At 38.1% G+C, this 18457-nt stretch overlaps 2 long non-coding RNA genes across 4 annotated transcripts in view; one reads left to right on the top strand and one right to left on the bottom strand.

The window, feature by feature from the left end:
* The window catches only part of LOC129367588 (uncharacterized), a 111062-nt gene that overhangs the window by 2989 nt on the left and 89616 nt on the right, over nucleotides 1–18457 (top strand). The window lies entirely within an intron of this gene.
* Nucleotides 2761–3389, bottom strand: LOC129367589 (uncharacterized). Its single transcript, XR_008606724.1, has 3 exons — nucleotides 3300–3389; nucleotides 3092–3200; nucleotides 2761–2802 (listed from the first exon to the last, which is right to left on the bottom strand). It is a non-coding gene; the product is annotated as an uncharacterized LOC129367589 (long non-coding RNA).

Below are 18457 nucleotides of genomic sequence, written 5' to 3'. Positions count from 1 at the left end.
AAATATTCATTTTGCTGCAAAATAGCACAATATATTTTTCACTGCAGGTAATATAAATAAATAGACTCTTTATATTACATGTTTTCATTATGTGCTTAGGCAAGTTTTATTTCTTATAAATTAGCATAGGTAGGCATAGTAACCTTATGTTATTTGGTTAGTCAGGCTATCTGCTCTAGCAGTCAGCCTGCAAGTCAGCTGCTTAACAGACATCCTCCATGAAGCTCGACAACTGCATATTCATAAAAGTTTTAGCATCTGAAATTGTGCTTCAGGGGCCACATGCTTTTGCAGACCTAAAGTCTGCCAAATTCAGACTGTCTGTGCTTTAAGCAAACAGAAATAATAAACCAAATGTGTTTTTTAAAATTTATTTTTGTAAGTTTGGTGGAACGTGTAGCAGCCTTTTTCAGCTAACTGCCAAGCAGTATTGATGGGGAAGGGGCAGTGCTCCTTCATTTTATCCATTAAGCTATCCGAGAAAGCTCTGGTCACTTTCTCTGGCATCTCATGAAAAAGTCTTTTGCGTTGCATTTTTGTGGTTGTGAAAATGTCATGTTTTAAATCTTTAATGCTGCCAGCAAGCCAGACCTTCTCTGAAATTTGTAGTAAAAGTACACTTCAAAATAAAAAGAATAGCCCAAAGTCATGGTTTCTTATTTGTTGTCTTAATTAAGCTGACTCAAATGAACTCTGTGTTCAATTTCTTGAATGGTTCAATTTCCAAATGTGTTGTATTACCGGTGGATCAACTCTGCAAGCATTTAGATAGAAAATGTTCCTGTTCCATTGATTTAAAGTTATATTTACAAGACGTCAGAGAAAGTGCTGGAGTTATTTGCAATTTTTTTCTAGCTCCTAGAGGCATAGATTTACACAGTACTGCCCCTCTCCCACCTGTTGCTGTGCCCTACTGGTCAACTTCCAGAATGAAGCCATCTGTGCTTTTACAATGCTCACAAGAAAGAGAAATTTCACTCTTTCAAAAATATTTACGGTCAGGAAAACCACCCACACTCATAATGTAAAATCAGAGACATCGCATTTATTAAGATAATGACCAGAGTTTCAAAACTCACTAATATCAGCTTCTTGTGCATATGTGACTATAAAGTTTTACATTTTACAAAGATACATTATGCACTATAAGCACTTGGAAGTAACTATTGGCTTTTTCTTAATTATAAAATAAAAATGGCTAAAGATGAGATTATCATAGCTGCAATAAGCTATTCTATTTCAACAGCAGTTGGAACATCACCAAACTTCTGCTTTCATCTAAAAGCAGAAGTTTGGTGATGCTTGACATTTCAGTTTTTTTATCCCTATGATAACACAATGAAACCAGGATATTTCTACAAGGCCTACTTCATGTGACATCCAGTGGTTCATTTTCATCTGGGGGAACTTAAGGGCAAATGCATTTCATAATCTTGTGTTACATGTTTGCATCGCAATTGTTTCTGCTGTGGAGCCAAGCAGCCCTCTAAAGATGCATGACTTCAGATGAGTGAGAGAGTGGGATTCAGCCCTTTCTCTCGCTCCCTCTCTGGAGGTCTTTGTCAATGATGTCATTGGGAGCCAATTACAACTTACAACCGTTTTCGTCATCATCCCAGCTCTGCCCCCAGCACCCCCAAACCAGCTACTCCTGCGTGACAGTCCACATGGTCCTGCATGTGTGCCTTGGCGCTGCAGAGTAATGCAGCACAGAGGCACAGATACTGCTGAAGCACGGCTTGTGGCGAAGGACTTAGATGTAAATCTGCTGTGTTAGTTCATAAATTAATTATTAGGGAGGATATTTTGTCTTTACCTGGATTTAATTAGCAGTAAATACACACAAGACATGGATGAATGTGAATGAGCAAACAGCCGTCCAGACAACACAGACGACTGTGTTCATGTGTATAGTATTCATTGAGAATGATGGTTTACGGTGGGTTTTAGTCTGAGTTGGATTATTACAGTGCATTGGGAAAACATACATACCATTTGAATCATTTAAAATATTTCATTTTAGAACCACACACCTCAATGTATTTGAACAAGATTTTGTTATAAGCCAACACATTAGAGATGATTTTAAAGTGGAAGCAGAAGTCTTTTGTTGAGTTTAGTAGGTTTTCATCCTGTATTACCTTGTACTCAACTCATCCATCTTCCCATAAACCCTGACCATCTTTCTTGTCCTGGCTAAAAAAAAGCATCCCAACAGCATGATCATGTTTTACCATGCTGATAATGTCTTCAGGTTGAGGTCCAGTGTTTTCTACGTCACAAAGAGTTTTTCATGTTGGTCAAAGACTCCACTTTGGACCTCTCTCAGTGGAGCACTGGGTAATAATTGCCCCAATGTGTGGGGCAATTATGATCCTCCATTGTCCCAGTGAGTCTCTCTGAGCTGCTTCTCTGTTAATGCTCTTGTTAAATGACCTGTAAGTTCATGTGGATGGTCATGTCATGGTAGGTTTGCAGATGGGTCATACTTGAGATCTTCCCTGAAGTACAGAAGTGTTCTCTGACAAAGCTTTAAGGCCTTTACAGAATATACGTCTTTATATGACATTGTTATGTAAGTGGATATTTTTGGCTTCAAGTACTATTTTAAAATTATTGCAACTTAACTGATGTATATGCATGCATTTCCATTGTTGCTTTAAAATCTAATTATGTACTCTATTAAACAGCAAGTGTTATGACCTGCAGTGTGACATTTACCTGCATCCTGCTGCTCTTGACCCACAGAACAGGTAATAGTCTGGAAATGATCGAATTAGAGAAAAACCAGGTCAGTCAACTCTGTAACACACAGGTGAGACAGTTTCAGGTCAGTGGAAGAGGGAGATTCCACATGAGTCATGATGTTCATTAGATGAAAACACAAGCTCATACGTAGTCAGAGAAGTGTAATGTCTCCATCTGTCATTTGGCTTGATTTTTGACTTTTAGCATGAAGGTGATTTGAAATGTTTTCACTCCACTGAGACATTCTTGAAAAGTGTGAACATATATGTCATGTGCTCGCAGTTCTTCCCAGGTCTGAATAAGTATAAAACCTTGAACCGAAGAAACTTTTTATTTCATTTACCTTGACTCTTCTGGTCAACAATGTACTCATCACAAATGGTGTTAGATCGGGCTTTGAGAACCCTATGTCCTTGCTTCTGTCTTTGTGTGTTGGTCCACATTTTCTTGAGCTGTAATGTAACGAATTGCAGTTGTCATTGTAACACCAATGTGTGCATTATTGCAATTGCAAAGGACTGCATCAATCAAATGTTTGGTCAGCTATTAACCTTCAGCTGGCATACATTCACTCTGCATTCCAAATATATTTTCAGCCAGTCGGGAGGACTTTAGGCCAAAACCTATAAATAAGATTTTTGTGACTGAAAGCAAAAGCACACATAGAATCATTTGACATTTTGGGAAGTGTTTTGAGGCTTTCTGGAACTGAACAAAATGCTGTGTTTTGAAGCTATGCTTATTTGACATCTTCCATTTTTTATGAATAATTGTATATGTATCTAACATAATTATTTAATTAAGGTTAATTATTTTAGATTTGACTCACTAATGTGGAGTGTAAGTAATCCAGATTTCCACAGATGAAGCTGTCTTTTCTCAAATTAAAATCTGCATTTCTACTACTCTCCAGTTACAAGATGATAAACCTCCTGCAGAAAACAAAAGAAAAAGCCAAAAAGCACAAAAAAAGAAGAAGAAAAGAATTGCAATTTAGGATACTTGATTATGATTCAATTCTCAGTACCAAACTTGCTACAACATAGTTTCTCTTACTGTATACTAAGTTCCTGTGTGTGCATTCTAATTACACTGCTTATCAGTAAAGCTTTCATGATATAAAGTTCAGCTTTCTTAATATTTGTCATGTTCCATCTGCTTTATGTGAGCTGAAATGAAATCATTTGTTTATGCCATTAAAGACTGCACACACACATCTAATTTTTCACTTGACAGGGTTTGCATTCTTGGTTAGCATAAAACTAGAAGGTACTGGTTGTACCAGTATGAAGAGTGTATGTTGTTCTTACCACACTGGCCCAGTATTGAAATCAGTCCATCTGGGAGGGAACGCCTGTCGTGAAGATTCGAGTGCTCTATGAAATATTCCTCTCATTAACTGGGATGTACATTCACAAGTCAGACCAGTTTCAGTGAAGCACTGCATTCAAATAAATTGTTAGAGCTTTGCCTAGTTTCATTATGCATGTAGATAACTGCATCGCGCGTTATCTATACTGACCTACTTATGAAGCCAGAAGTTACATACACCTTTCTCACTATCTGAAGTTAACTCAGATCAAATTTCTCTTGTTTTGGGTCAGTTATAACTCCCATCTTCTTTTCTGTTTGCTAAATGTTACAGTAATGAGAACTAGAAAGTGTCAGAGATTTATTTATTAATAATGTCTTTAAAATCAAAACTTTATGTGCAGATCCTCTGTGTTCCAGATCAGATGGAGATCAAACTTACAGATGTAAGCTACTTCAGTTCGTTTATAGTGATTTGTGACACTGCATCTGCATGTCTCTATGCTAGTTTGATTACGTTCATGGTAAATGCACTTTCTGAAATCAAAAATGCATTTGTTAAGAAAGCTATGCTTTGTTCATGAGAATGCAAACAATTTTAGCAATCAATGTGGTGAAAAGCTATACATGCCAATTTTTGATAGAAACTGCTACTAACGTTAGCCTGATTAGCACTCAATGGATAGCAAGTCACAATCTTTCCACAGAACATCAAGTTCTTATCTTGTCACTCTGTTACATTTCTCTCTTCTACAAGTATCCAAATGGCGCTGCACAAACATTTTAAATGAGGTGGAGCCTTCTCCAACTGTTTGTCGATCCGACTGCCAAAACAACAGGGCTACAAAAAAAAGTCTCAAACATAAATGCAGAGTGCCAACCTCAAAGCACTCAGTATATTAGCTTTTATTTATTTCACTATTATTAGTGAAATATTGTGACTTGATATCTCTTTACCTAAGTATTCTTATAGTCTCAGATTTTTGAAATTTGCATCTTTTTTTTATCCTTACATGTATAATGTCTTCCACCATTGAGTTTAACATAAACAGAGTAACACTAAGCTCACACAGCTGCTGTGAAATGATTGTCAAATTTCCTGCTATGCGACTCAAACGAAGCATCAAATTAAAGTAGTTTTTGAAGACTTTGTATCATTTTACTTAATAATATGTCTCAGCTCTAGCTACACTGTGTATGAAACGTGACAGAGCCTCATGACCTCTTTGCCTGAAAAAATAAAGGTAACTCTGCATCATGGCATTGGATTGCTATCTTCATTATTATGCAGTCATTGGTTTGATGCTCAAAAAGTCTGCCTGCGACACTGATGACATGCAAAGTTTATTGAACAAGGAAAAAATACAACATCAAAACTGCAGTAACTAATCACTACTTTGAGCCTAATTCTCACAGACATCCTGTGGCGACCCTCCAGAAAGCTATCGGGTTTATTTTTACCACTCACTGTGTGCATCTTATGGCTGCTCCAGCAGGCAACCACACAGGAATGCTCAAGCGTTTATGTGCAGAGTGGATGTTGTTTATTTTTTAAAAAGCAATAAAATGACAAATTCTAGCTGAGGTCCAGTTTATCTCAGTGGTTAAACATGCAGCATTTCCTCAGCGTTGCATTAAGCTTATTGAATTATTCCTTTTTTTTTCCAGTCTGGTAGGTAATGTTTGATGCACTGATGCAAGTGCTGACATATGGCCAAATGGATTTTGAGTTGGAGCTTTAAAACATACCACCTGCCCAAACAGATTTGGTCAGGCAGTATGAAGCTTTAGAGACAAAAAAAAAAAAAAAAGACTACAGTTAAGATTAGCAAGTTGTTGAAACCTGGAGCAGTAATAATCTCATTTAATTTTTCCCTGCAGCTGAATTTAGGTTGATCGTCCTTTTGTGCTCAAAAATGAGTCATACAGGACACTGCTCTGTGGCTACAGTACAGTGAATTACAGTGCAGTAAAACATTTGGCCCAGCATTACTAATCATGATGACAGTCCTAATTCTCTGAGCTGAAGGCGTTTTGTGGTCATCCTGTTGCAAACTATCAAAGCTTAGTTTTACCACTCAACGCCTGTAGCCATGAGATAAGTTAACGCTCTCTGCTGGAATGCTAATACTTACCAGCGCTAAGGGACGGGAATAAATTATTTCATTATTATGTCGCAAACGTCTGAGAATTTGGAGGAGGCGAGGCAAACACAAATATGGAGGGCTAACAAAAGATAGACTTAGAGGAAAATGAAAATATAAAGATGTAGATTGAGAGCAAAAAAAAAGTAGCAAGACAGAGAGAGTCATAAGAAAGACAAATCAAGCAGATATTAGTCTTTACGCTGCACTTTATATCAACCTTTCTTCCATTTACAGGAATTCTCACACCAGGACTGTGGTGAGAAAGGCAGCCATGAGTGGAGAAGTCATTTTATTTTCCAGTTTGAGACATACAGAAGACAGATAACCGGAGGGCTTTTCTCAGATTGGTACATTTGAAGCTATGAGCTCAGGAATGCCACGAGGTAATATTGGAAAATAATAACCGTACAGATGTATTTTACAGCTTTGAAATGAAAACTGCCCAGGCTGAATCTGAAAACATGTGACCTTTGGAGAATTTCTGCCCTAGTTTTACATACCCGGTGCCTGCACTGGAGGGAGTAGTGAAACACACTTTTATGACCTTTCAAATAGAAAGCCTCAAAAAATGAACAGAAAATTTAGCTTTTGGATCTCAGCTGAGTTTGGAGGCTGCTTAATTATTTTATGTTCAGCTTAATATATGCTCGTATTCTGACGCCTGCAGAACATTTTCCCTTTTGGTATCTATTGTGAGCAAAACCAAATTGCTTATAAGTGCATGACAAATCAGTGGAGGAAAAAGCACAAAGTAGCGAGGCGGATCAAAATGCATGGGATGACATTCAGCTGACGCATGATGCAGCGTGTCTAAGATGCTTCTGATGATATTGCCTTTTACTCAGCTTTCATCCTGTCCCAGGTATAGATGCAGGGACACAGTTTCCAATAACAGCTTTAGCCAGTTGCCTATCTGTCCCTTGCAGATCAACTTATTACCGCCATAAATGCACAGCATGCTGCTGTCTGGGGATGGACTCGTAATCCCTCCAAAGACCAGGGTTTTATCACAACTAAATCTGCTTCACACACACAAACACACGCAGACAAGGCATACATCAGGGAAACCGCCATGGATACACAAAAGACACACAAACACATGACAACAAGCTTGCCTGTTAGCGACACAAACATGCATGCAAGAACAGGGATTTTATCACAGACAAATCTGTTGCTGTCTGCCGGTTAAGAGATTATTAGGCAGTGATTTTGGGGTACAAACATGCAGGGGTGTTATTAGCAGCTGAACACTGGCCGACTTTCTGAAGTCCAAGTAGTGTTAGGTGATATCATTAAAGGTGTTCCCTAATGCGGTAATGGATGGTGGTGTAAAAATGGAATTAAGATGAAGCAAATAATTGTGTTGGCAGCATTTATATGCGACGCAATTCTTTTTCAATCCTAACATTCTGCTTACTCCCCTTGTCTAAGAGGTCAAAAATGATCTGACCTTACAACTGAGCTTGTTTTTTGTTTTGTTTAGGAGCTTGATGTGGGAGGTTAGCTGAAGATTGAGAGTGCAGGTGCAGGTCAAATGCAATTTTTTTCTACAGCTAAACATGCTAGTGGGTCACTTTTGACCTGCAAGACAACACAAGGGTGACATTTTCTTCTCCTAAAAAGTAGACAAGGTGCTTGATGTGTCTGAGTGAAGTAGACAGACTTCAGTCAAGCACTGTGTTGTTGGCACAAATAAAATTATATACGTCACAAGTAACTTAATATCCAGAGCTGTATTATTTTTATGCAACTAGGCAGATGCTGTCATTATTGTGCAGATTATGGGAAAATAATAGTTCACAATGTTATTCCAGACACAAAAATAATATTGGTAACAAATATAGAGAGACACCACCTTCAGTGTTGTAAGATCCAAATGTATGGCAAACTGAACACCATGTTAGAAAACAGAATTTATTGTACACTTCTTTTAAGCTTAGTTTTTTTTCACTTGGTGTTTAGGGTTAGGATTATAACTACTATGTAACGATCAATTAAAGTGAGTCATTTGTCTTGAAAATGCAGATTGAAATATTGAAATCCCAGTTTGCTGTAGGAGCATGAGACCTGATTGTATCAGTGCTCTTCTTTACATGCATGTTTTAGTCATGTTTCTAACTAAATTATACATCGTACAAGCCTCCTGGAGTGTGAAGACAGCTGCTTTGTTTTGAGTTTGTGAAGTCACTTAAACCTGCGCCAGAGTTAAAGGTTACCTTTACAACTTTAGGGTTTTATTCTTAAAAATGCTTACATTGCAAAGTAGGGCTGTTTATTCTTCCACGTTATGAATAATTCAGGGAGAGAAGGCGATGTGACAAGACAGGTGCAGGCTTTATCCTTTTTCTATCCTTCTTTAAAAAATCCTCTGTAAATTTGTGTTACCTTTCCTCGTTCCCCGGGAGAAAATTCCTGAGGCAGCTGGAAAGTAATGTTTCTCTAACCTGTCTGAGCTCTCAGTCACAACACAACCTAGTGCAACTAAAGCACAAGAGCCACAACTTTTTGAAGTGAAGATTTGATTAAGCCATGCTGATGTGTGAAAAAAATGGTATTCCTCCAATTTTCTAAGTATACTCTGACAGCATTTTTGATAATTAATACACATCAAATAAATGTAGCAATTAATTATTTCATAAGGGGATAAGAATGACTAAAACTTTAATCAAAAACAATGACTGAATGTGTGAACAGAGCCCAAGCTTTGATTCCAGTAGCATAAAAGTTACACTTGGGATTCTTTGCTTTAATTGTGCCCGTTTTGTTTTTTAGCTGTCTTCACTTTATAAATAATCATAAGACAAAGGATCTGCTTTCCTAAATAACTTAAATTAAGTTTATCTTAAAGTTGACTTTGTATTGTTCACACACCACAATTTGAGATTGAATTTGCATAAATGCCATAATATAAGTCACTCTGAAAAATTGCCTTGTAGCACAATATTTTCATTCAAAGCATATTCATTCCATTGCTGGAGTGGGATGTGAAAAACATTTCTGTGGTTGTTCATCTAAATGCTAAAAGGTGTAAAGTCTTACCTTGATGGGACTGAAAGACAGTGTCCTGGGATCAATAACTTGTTTATGCTGCTTTAGAAACACAGAGAACATTGAAGATTAACGGTATGTGGAAATAATATTGACTTTTAAACTTTGAATGTGAATTCTGCTTTTTTTTTAAATTCCGATTAGACATTTGGAATTAATGTCGAAACCATAATCAAACCTGCTTGTTACTATGATTAAAGAAACATTTTGGAATTTTTATTGGGGCTTGGAATAGTTTCTTTGAGGAAAACATGTTCAGAGAAAAACGTTCTTGTGGGTTCACATGAATTAATACAACAAGCAGCAGTTGGATGGACTGAGCCCTTGAAAGTGAAGAGCAAAAAAAAAAAAAAAAAAAGAAACACTCTTCAGTCCTATTTCTAGTTCTTGCCTAGTTCCCAGAGTATGGCTGTATTGAGTGTTTTCTTTTGTCAGCAGCACATATTCCATCGATTTAATGTAAACTTCACCTGAAGTTTGTGAAAGAGTTTATGCTGTCTCTCAAACGGCAAAAGTTAGCCCAGCCCATCAGGTTTATTTAGACAGGTTGTTCTGTTGCATCAGCAATTTGATTATTCTGTCATGATCCAGAGCTTGGTACCATCCACACGTTGACTTTCTGTCAGCAAAGCAACATCACTGCCTGGCTCCCTCATAAACCAGCAGATCAAACAGCCGTTTGTGCAGAGACCTGGCTATAAACTGAGTGAACCATCTGAGCCACAGATCAGATGGTCCCAAGAGACCCAATTTGATCCTTGAGAGGCAGCCCTATCTGGACCTGCAGCAGGAATCAAGTGCAGGTGATGTTTTTTACATGTCTGTGCCATCTTACACACTTTTGCTGCATTCGAGAATATAGTGTTTAAAATGTAGACAGTGTCCGAGAGCAACCTGACTTATATTGTGTCAGATGGGGATGGATTTGTGAGCTTGGTTTTTCACTGTTTCCTTGAAGTGATGTTCATAAAAAGTTTTAGATGTCCACCTGTATAACAATGTCAACATATAAAAAAGAATAATTTTGTGTTTTAAGTGTGTCTTGTGAAACAAACAGCTCCATAAGTTTACTGGTTCACCTCCAACTCGACTCTCACCTATGACCATAAAATATTGATCCTGATCCAAACAACAAAATTGTGAGATGATGGACGCAAGGAGATAGAATAAGCTTCCTCTGTTTGTTGGCTTATCTACCTCACTGCTGTCTCGTCAGAGAGGTTTGACTTATAGTCCCACCCACTAGATCACGTCTGCATGTGGCGATAATGCCAACTTTTGCCAACTCAGCGACTTTCTTGCAATATTATTTAGTGACATTTCAGACAAAATCGGAATTGGCAGGCCAGGCTTTTTAAAAATTAGTAATTGACGATCAGACAGAAAATTGCAATTGGTGCACTCCTAGCATTAAGCACACATAATTGACTAGTAAATTATATCTGCTATCATAATCATTTTGCTGATAATATACTGCGTGACATTGAAGAGCCTAAAGGAATAGTGACTCCTTAGTTAAAAATATAATTTGTAGGTAGAAATAACAACTATAGGAAGTAAAGTAAGTATGCAAATGTCAGTGACCCATATAAATGGTGAATGTTAAACTTTACATTTTATGTAGCAGTTAACACCTTGGATAGCGTTGTACAATTTCACATGAGAACATCTGCATCGACATGATTTTCCACTCAGTAGTGAGGCATAAGCTGAGTGACCAGAAATAGGCGGAATATGTTGCCCTGATAATGTAGTTATGCATTTCCAAGTTGGATGCATCTTGGAGTGTAGACTCAGGTGGATACTTGGCCAATTTATTGTAAAACATAACACCACACACAACAGTTAGCTTGTTGTTTCTGGTAGGCGTCATCCGTCACTTATACTAAATTGACCCATTTGTGTAAGGTTAAAAAAAAAAAATCCTCATTTTAGGTTTCAGTAAATGCTTGGAGAGACAATATAAAATATACAGAAAATATATTTTGGTCTTCACTGTTGGGTAGCTTAATGAGGCCATGTTATGCCCTGCTCTAATTGTAATAAATCTTATCAATATGCATCATCTCGTAGGAATTTTATGCTGTGCTGTGTTGCCAGTGCTGAAACCAAGGTCGAATTCAAGCTACTTTTACGTGTCCTTGGTCAGTAAAATTGGATTCTGAGGCAAACATAGTCAAGTATGCGTGTGTATGTGTGTGTGAGAGACACTGGGAAGGAGGAAAATGATGCCGCACACACATACAAGCACTTGCTCTGCAAGCACTTTGAGTGTTTTGAATACAGCCAGAGGCAATGTTCACAGCATCCCACCTTAAAACAAAATTCTCTTATAAGGACCAACCATAGAAACCTAAGTGATGTGCACTAACCGATTCCTTCTGAGCTTTTGTGGTTGAGGCTTTATTTTTAGCGGAGAAATGAGCTGAGTAAGTATGAATCACGCTTTTAATTATATATTAATCAGTCATCCTACACGGTTTGATGGCAAGTAGTGTTAGCTTGCAGATATCTGTTACAGGCTAGAACTTCATGGTTGGATATCAATAAACACTAGGCTAATTATTAATTATCTTATCTAGAGAAGAAGCCAAGAGGCCCATGGAAACTTAGTAGCAGCAAGTTACCAGCTCCATAACTCTGTTGATATGACAGATTACTAGTTGTAATCTGGCTTTTATGGAAGAATGGCCAGATAATGCCATTGCTGACTTGGCTATTTTACAATGAGTAGGCCAATTGTTGTTAGCCTGTCTTTTTCTATAACTTAAAAACTTATTTTCTTAGAAAATATCTTAAAGGTTGTTGATCTAACATGAGAAAACCTAAAAATGGTTAAAGGCTTTAGAATGCATTTGTAAAGTACTGTAAGTAGCCACAAAGCAACCTATCAGACCTGCCTACCTGCCAAAAATTAAATCCTGAATCCTTTAAATCTTCTTGCACATTACGTTAATCCTCTGGGACCATTTAGGCGTCTTTTCAGTCGGGCTTGGTTGATAACCCACTTGCAGCCTCGACAGTATGCAGATGCCCGAGTGCACAAGTGTTTCATGCATATCAGTGTCTCAGTGTTCATCCGGGAGCCTCTCGTTCTGTGGCCGTTGATGTTTGTTGTGCGTCTGTTGGTCTCTGAGGTGTTGTTGTTTGCATGCAGATAAACAGAGATGGCTTCGCCGGCCACGCGCTAAGCTCTCTCATGTCCTCAGCAGTGTGTGTGGTAATGAGAGCTGCTGACACAGTAAACTCTGGCCACTCAGACACAAAGATGTTTGGGTTGAAAACATCAAGACACAAGGACACTTGTAAACGGGTGTTCACAATCTTTTTTTGCTCTGCTGTGCTGCATGCCATCTTTTTATAACCACAGATAATTAATTTTGCCTTCTTTGCCCGTTGCCCTTTACTTTTCTCTGACAGATTTTCTCTATCAGCCACAAGCACACAATGAGATGCTACCTCCTCTACAGTTCACCGCCAGTTCACTTTGCCTCATGCTGACAGAAACGATGGTGGACAGAAATGCAAATTTGACAGAGACAACAATGCCTGGCTCAAATGTTTCTACAACTTGAAGAACCAATTTGCATACTCTTGAAAGTGCAGTTCCAGACTTTTAGATGTAGGTTTGTCTGCAACTGATGATATGCTGTCACTTTGTGCTGATTCATCTGTCCCTGGAGCATCGAAGGAGTCTAAAAATATTCCAGCAGACCTTGTGAAAGCAAAAAAGCAAAAAATAAAAAACCTCAATTGTCGACAAAGTGGCATCTCTGTTTTATCAAACTCAACTACTGTACGTTCTGGGAAAGTTAGATTCATTTCGTTTGTAGTGTCCTTGTAGCACGCATTAATCCAGCAAAGTCGGTGGCTCTGTGCAGTCTTTTATTTTTTTTTACAGCAGAAGGCTGGTGGCTGACTTTGACAGGCTAGTTTATTGCAGTTTCAGTGAGCAGGCTAAAGAGAGTGTAATACAAAGACGACTTGTCCTTGTCATGTGGAGTACTTCTTTTTACTTTTGGACTATGCCCTTCGACAAGAATCTGAGAAACCATGCTGAGTTATTCAGTCTTCGTCAGTTTCGGAGAACGCCTCTCTCATCATCCCAAGCTCTCACTCACACACCCTGCTTGCACTTGCTTCCCTGTTACTTTTTCCTCTTTCTGTCTCCCCTCCAGTTACACTTTGACTTTGTCTTTTCTTTTGCCTCCCACTGCTTGTCTCTTTCTTAGCAGATCGCAGTCTTTCAGAGTGAGCATTCTAAGTTTCCTCACACCAATGCTGCCCGTCTGTCACAGTTGGGATGCCTGTCTTTCTTTTCCCCTACTCTTATTCTCCTTTTCTCTTGATCCCTTGTCCTTCTAGTTGGTTGACTATGCTTCTTATCTCTTTCTGTGCAGAACTTTCTTTTTCTGTTTTGCCACGCTACTACCAAAAACTTCAATGTAAAAGCAGGAAGCAGAAGAAAAATAAAGAGGCGTTGGTCGACATTTGCAAATTTAACCTAAAAAGTGTTCTGTCCAGATGTATTCTACCCACTTTACTCTGATGCCTCTAGAAAATCTTGCCCATATGGAAGATGGGCAGAACAGAAAGGCATTGTTTGCTTATTACCACAAGTCATGGAGAGCAAACGGAAAGCAGACGAAAGGTCAAAAAGTACCACATTTGAACATTTTGGCCTACATGTATAATATGATGTGTGTTGTATTATACATACAGCTCCTCTCAGGCTACATGAGGCTGCAATGGTTTAGAACAAAACGTATTCAAGTTTTTAGAATGATCCAGCCTGAATGTATTGTGAATTTGTGTCAAGATTGATGATCTTCATCCAGATAGACTGAGCTTACTTACATTTTCAAAGCACTTTATTTGCCAATTAAAATATTGCTTGTCAGAGAAATAATCCACCTTTGTTTTCTTTTTAAGTCTGTTCACAATCCTGAAATAAACATGCAGGGAATATGGAGTGGAAGTGAGTGACCTTGTACATTTTTATTGAACCACTTTTAAGATAGTTTAAAAGTTTCTAAAGAGTCAAACTCATAAAAAAAAATCTTATATAGTGGTCTTGATAAGTACTTCTTCAGGTCTTTTAAAAGATTTCTTTAATCATCGCTACCTTTTTACACATTTTCTTTTCCAGTCCTGACCATGACTGACCCTGACTGTTTAGGCACATTTCCACTTTAAGAGCCTTCTCCAAGGAAAAATGGTAGTTCTCGAGATCACACAAAATCCTATTAGCTACTTGGTAACATTCACACTCTTTGCTACTCTATGTTCTTTTCACTCACCCACTTTTCTCTCCATGCTCACATGACACTACTGTTATTGTTATTTGGTCATAAATTAACTAAATCTAACGAACTGAATCTTTGTCAGACCATGTTGCTCTCTGTCTCTGTAACTAACGACAAAGGGAGCTTGTTGTCTGTGTCCTTATGACTCATTTGCTGACTTCCAGAATGACGTGGAGTTATTTGATCTCTGTGAGAGTTTGTTGCTTCAGAAGGTTCACCTACTTGGATTACCACTGACTTCCTCAGACAGCATGATGATGCATTCCTCTCTTATTATACAAAAGTTAGAATCAGACCTATGCATGCTTAGGGTGGTGTAGTGGGTACATTGTAAATATGAAGCTGCATTTTCTGATAAAAAAGTGCTGTATCTGATAAATTGCTTACATGCTTTATTGTGATTGGCAATTCAGTATATAGTGCAATGTATGCTTCGAGTGGGTTTTGTAATGCTTGCGACTGTATCAGATTGTTTATGTCTCTTTGCACCCTTGTGTAATATATCTGCTGGTACATCTGTGCTTATGTTTATTTGTTTGTTTACATATCTGCTCATTTGTTTGCTTGCTGCCTTACAGTATTTGCCCAGAGCATAACATGCGACTCCATTCAGTGTTAGTGAATTTCTTAACGAGTCAGCATTTGCATTACATTCATTCTTCATTCAACCCAATGGGAATTCTCTCAAGTTTTGTTTTGTTTTGTTATGTTTTGTTGTTGTTGTTAAACTGAACATGTTTCTTAACAGTCCTAACAACTGGAGCCATTGTTTGAGATTGCGGAGTCATAAAACGCAATTTTCCAGGGAGAAAGGTGGTGTAGAGGGGGTGCATTCTGAAGTCCAAATGTTCTTATCTCATGCACTATTAAGCGAGGCAGTCGGGTGTGTGGGTAACATGCTTTAGAGTCCGTCTGTCACTGCCTCAGGGCATGTTGTGCTCACAGACACACATATGCACACATTAAAAAAAAAAAAGCATATTCAGACACACAAATACACACGCACGCAGGCATACAAACACACACACACACCTCCTCTTAGTCACTTAGTCATCTATTAACTCACTCAAACATTCCCACAGCCTCAGGGCTCTTTAGCTCCAGTCCTATACGGCCTTGGTTCAGATCAGAGAGGTCAACTGTGACTCTCGGTTCATTAATCAGAACTGTTAGACTGGCCAGTTATTTATGTATATTTCCTGATATGTGCTCACCCTGTAAACAACTTTGTGTTGAGGGCCACGAATAAATCTGAAACTGTCTTTTAATGTAATTTAATGTGGGAGAAAAAAAATGCTTATCAGATGTGACTATTTCATCCTTTGTTGTGGAATCTTTTAGTTCTAGGGTTTGATTTGGTATTTTTCATAAATTTCTTTTAATTAGTATGAGTCAATGCTGCAAAAGATTATAATTTCTGATGAAACTGGTGATTAATCTGACAGCAAATGTTCTAAAGTATGAATGCCTCTTACCTTTACTCTTTTTTTCATCAGGGTAAAACACAATGCAGAATCGTTCAGATTCAGATTCAGTTTCCTGCAGCTTTCGGATACGTCTCTGCTTCAACATACCTGAGTCAAATAGTGAGGTCATTAGCAGGACTCTGGAAATCATTACTGCATACAAAGGGGTTAAGCAGTTCAGCCATTTGACTCAAAAGTGTTGAACCGGGGACATATGTAAAGGTTGCTGGACACTGGACCTTGAGGCTTGAATTTGAAGGCCCCTGAAATAGATTGTGTTTTATGCATTTCCAAACATAAAAAAGGAACATATTAGGCCATCAACATGAAACAGAAATTTATGCATTACAATCAAATTGCAAACACCTTGCTGAACCTTTAATAAGCAATAAACCCGAGCTTGGCATTGTTTGTCTCTGTGAAACTGATGCCTCATGTTTTGCCCTTGGCAAGCTGACTTGACTCTCTTTTATGTATGTGAGCTTTGAAATTATATATGCATGTTTGCCTGCATGAGTGTGCATCAAAGAAAGAGTGAGAATAAATCTCTTTCTGGTAAGATGTGACGTGTACACTTCCTGCGTCTTGCACGACTTCAGGCAGAAAACCTATCAGATGACAAATATCAAGTGTTTCTTTCATGTGCAGTGTACATGTTCATGTGCTACATGAGAGCAGATGAGAATTGTAGGCCTATATGTGTCAGCAGATTTAACCCTGAACAGGAGAGACAGGAAAGGAAGGTTATCTGAATTCACAATTTTTGTCACTCTTGTTGAAAATGTGTGAAACATTTTACAGAAGTTAACATAACTTTGCACAGCAGCCTTTATTATCATCCTTATTATTATGAGTATCAAGTCAAGCTTGGGAGCAAGAGGGTAGGAACCATTCTGTGAGAACTTGATGATGGGGGGAATAGAAAGATGATGCACAACACTGTACACTTGTGGAGCCTAACATGTGGCAACTAAACATCTGTGAATCTGTGCAAAACTGAGAAACATTTGCAAGTACCAGAGAAGTGGCTGGTAAGGAAGCAAACTTTTGAAACTATACTGTTGTGGATATTGTTTCCTCTGAGATGTTGCTGCAGCGAGTGCTGTCACAGAGCTATTTGTTTCACAGGGTGTTGCCCAAACAATCCTGATCAGTAGCACTTGTCATACATTCCTGGATTTTAAACTGCTAAAAGTGTTTGTTTGCTTTTGCTAAATGTTTAAAGTAAACTTTATTTTCACTTATTGGCTCTTTGAAAACATGTGTAAAAGTTTTAGTTCCTACTTACTGTATTATGAAATAATGAGAGTATTTCTTTTCAGAAAACTTTGATGGCAATTTAGACTTTGGTTATTGTGCCACATATTTTGTTACAGTTCATGAAGATATTGACTCAATAAGGTTATTAGGAGTTTGGAAGAGAAACAGGCCTAAAGCATCACCAATCTATAACCTCACTTACGAGTGAACACAAAGTGCTTTTCCAGAAATGCTCGGCTTTCAATTTAAACCCGACCCTTCCTGAGAGTTTGTTGGAGAAAAGCTGAGTCTTAGTCAAAGCCCACAGTTCTAGTTCAAGTCCCTGAACAAGTGAATATACCCACCCGCCATATTTCCTTGACTGTCCTAGTTTGAAAAGTGACAAAGAGAAATTGATCTTTATGTCCCATTGTATTTGTCACTCAGCTATTATCTAAGAGCTCAGCAAGAATCAAATTAACCTATAAAAATAAATAAATTAGACACAGAATGTACATGTGTTTTATTTTCATTTACTTTTAGAAAAAAATGTAAGTGTCTAAAGTTGTGTTTTAGCAAAACCAGTGTGACCCCTGAATAAATATCAAATTAAAGACAGGGTATTTCTTACATTTTAACTGTACATTTATAATACTACAGGAAAATATATATTTATTGTTGTGTGTTTTCATGTCTTTTTCATGGACACTGACCCACACTACTAATAGTAGTAATAGTACTTTGGAGAGCAGCAACGTGTGAAGATCTTTTATCAGTTTTAAACATACCAAAGTCTTATTAATTTATAGTTTCACTTGGTTTCCTTTAAACTTTGTGTTTGGTGGACGGTGACAGAAATCACTCGCACGCGCTTTTGGTGAGTAAGTGGCGCAGAGTCCGGCAGACTGTGTGTGAAGTGCGAAGTGAACAGAAGACTGTTTAGCAGCCTCTCACAGCGCTTTGCCAACAGCATGTTGTGTTGGCAGAGGAACTGTCCGTTTTGAACAGCTAGAGGCATTGCTGATCGGATGTGTTTGTGTGTCTTTTTCTCTGTGTGAGTAAAATCACAGTGACTCCTGCAGAGCAGTTCAGTTTGCTCGGAATGTCAAGTTAGGGCTGAGAAAACACACAGTAAAGGCGGCAATAAGCATGTCTGCATTAAAAGAGTTGTAGATGTTAATATGATGAAACC

This window comes from Poeciliopsis prolifica, unplaced genomic scaffold (genome assembly GCF_027474105.1).
Source record: "Poeciliopsis prolifica strain line A6 unplaced genomic scaffold, Auburn_PproV2 SCAFFOLD017, whole genome shotgun sequence".
Lineage (NCBI taxonomy): Eukaryota > Metazoa > Chordata > Actinopteri > Cyprinodontiformes > Poeciliidae > Poeciliopsis > Poeciliopsis prolifica.
Note: the sequence above shows the minus strand (reverse complement) of the source record. Positions and strands in the feature narration are given on the sequence as shown.